Source organism: Podarcis liolepis (assembly GCF_965112155.1).
Source record: "Podarcis liolepis genome assembly, chromosome: 16".
Taxonomy (NCBI): Eukaryota; Metazoa; Chordata; class Lepidosauria; order Squamata; family Lacertidae; genus Podarcis; species Podarcis liolepis.
Window position 1 is genome coordinate 35,474,999 of NC_139567.1, and position 2,437 is coordinate 35,477,435.

At 46.0% G+C, this 2,437-nt stretch overlaps 1 long non-coding RNA gene across 1 annotated transcript; it reads right to left on the reverse strand.

The window, feature by feature from the left end:
- Window positions 1–853: 853 nt before the first annotated feature.
- LOC310695614 lies at window positions 854–1,754 on the reverse strand. The gene is made up of 2 exons (XR_014520182.1): window positions 1,616–1,754; window positions 854–1,031 (listed from the first exon to the last, which is right to left on the reverse strand). It is a non-coding gene; the product is annotated as an uncharacterized lncRNA (long non-coding RNA).
- Between the last annotated feature and the right edge of the window lie 683 nt (window positions 1,755–2,437).

The following is a 2,437-nucleotide window of genomic DNA, read 5'->3' on the forward strand; positions in this document are numbered from 1 at the left end:
GACTGCAGCATGGTGGCAGCAGGAGGCCCCATTACCGAAAGCACACCTCAGGTTAAGAACAGCTTCGGGTTAAGAACGGACCTCCGGAATGAATTATGTACGTAACCCGAGGTACCACTGTACACTGGACTTGCCATATTTCCTCCTGCAAACCTTTTATTTAAATATTATGTTACAAGACACTGAAGTTTGGAACACGGCCGGTGTTCCCAAAATGATATTTCCTTAAAGATTGTGCAAGACAGTGGATCCTATCAGCTAATTTCTGTTGACAGCAATACGTTTTGCCCATATTCAGGGTGTAAGTGGTTTGTGGTCAAATATGGCTCAGGAAGGAAATTCCCCAAGTAAGTTGGCCAGCGATCCTCCTTCTGCATGAGAACAGCCATGAGGTGCATCTATTGCATCATTCAGTTCCCAAAGTGGCCAGCCAGATACCTCTGGGCAGAACATGAGTACAATAGCATTCTCCCTTGTGTTTCCCAACCACAGGTATTCAGAGCAGAGACACCATCTTCTCTCTTCGACTGAGGGAGCCTTAAGCAACATCATGATGTCATGTGCGTGATGTCATGAGGAGCCAGGCAGCAGAGTTGAACACTCTGAAAACTGAGCGGGCCCAGCCCCCTAAAAAACAAACATGGGAGGGGCCCCCAAAACCGCCTCAGCCCCTCAGAGCTGGCACGTATGATTCAGAGGGATATTGTCTCCAACACTGGGCGTAGTACAGTAGCTATCACAACTAGTAGTCTTATCCTCAAATAACCTGTCTAATCCCCTTTTATAGCTGTCCAAATTGGTGACCATCACTGCCTCCTGTGAGAACAATTTCCAAGATTTTAACTATGAGTCATGGTAAGAACTTTCTTTTGTCTCTCGTGAATCTTCCAACATTCAACTTCACTGGGTGTCCAGAAGTTCTAGTATTATGTGGACATAAGAATATCAGAAGAGCCTGCTGGTTCAGGACAATGGCCCATCTTGTCCAGCATCCTGTTTTCAAGGTGGTCAACCAGATCACTCTGGGAAACCTGCAAGCAGAACCCAAGCATGAGATCACTCTCCCCTCCTGTGGTTCCCAGCAATGGATATTCAAAGGCATTACTCCTGGTTGTGGAAGCAGAGCAGATCCATCCCTTCCAATAGCTACTGACAGCCTTTTCCTCCATGAACTTGTCTCAACTTCTCTTAAACCCATTCAAGTTGGTGGCCATCACTGCCTCTTGTGGGATTGAGTTCCAATCTTCTTTCTCCACTTCCTTCACAACATGCCTAATTTTATACAGCTCATGTTTCCTCCTGTTCACCTTTCTCTAAATAACGTTGTAACTGTTCCTCTTATTTGAGGCCTGCTGTATTTTTCAGCAAAAGTACAGAGGCCAAGCTGTTCCACTAAGAGGTCTCTTGCTCCTTGCAAGGTTGATTAGTGAAAAATGCCCTCCCTCTGTGTCAGGAGTCCAGGTTCCCTGCTTGATAACACAGTAAATGTAGGTAATTAAAAAGGATTTATTGCAAAAACAAACAGATAGCTCTGGATGGCTCTAATGAAGCCACGACATTACCACTGAAGACTCCTTCCGCTTCCTACAGAAAATATTGAACTTTCACATCTTACATCTCTTGTTTTGCTTCCTGTCTAGCAGCCCTCCCATTTACCAACTCTTTGGGCTTATTGGATCAGCTCCAACCTCTTCCTGTTCCGCCAGACTGTCTCTGTGTCTGTTTGCACCTGTTTGAGCTCCCTGAGAGCTTTGGCTGTGTTCCAGCCCGCTTTCAGTTGTTCCCTTGGCAATTGGCATTCCAATGTCTGGGGGGAGCCTGCTTCAAATCTAAACCTCTCTGTTCTGCAGCCAGCTGTAAAGTTCCACTAGGAGCTGGCTCATTCCTGACACTCTGGTCTGGCTCAGATTTTTGAGCCCTCTTGCCCAAAAACTTCAGGGAAAATACCCAAGAGTGTACACAGCCACTAGACTCAGTATAGATAATGGAGGATGGTCTATCAGGGCAAACAAGGCACTGTCCCGCCAACTGCCCCAGTCTATCCTCAGCCACCCTGCACCTGTCTGCCTTCTTCCTTCCATCCAGTCCAAAAGGTTACACTGTCTGTCTGCTTCCTTGTCCTTAGTCTCAGTGTTGCCTTTGTAGAATGCTTCAGGGAGGAGAATGGGAACAAAACTAGAATGAGTTGGCTCTGCTTTTCATTGGTTCTGGCTCCACCTACTGTTGGACTTCCTGCCTTCCACCTTATTAGTTTCCACCTTATAAGTTTAATGTACACAAAATGCTGTGTTTGAATGCATTGTATTTGGAATGGTGTAAAGAGAAGTTTACCTTAAGCAAGAGGTTCCACTCTGGGTGAAAGCGGAAGGCTGGTGTCTTTCCATTTAAGTGAGCTAAAGTTCCTGGAAACCTGGAAAGTTCACTGGAAACCTGAGCT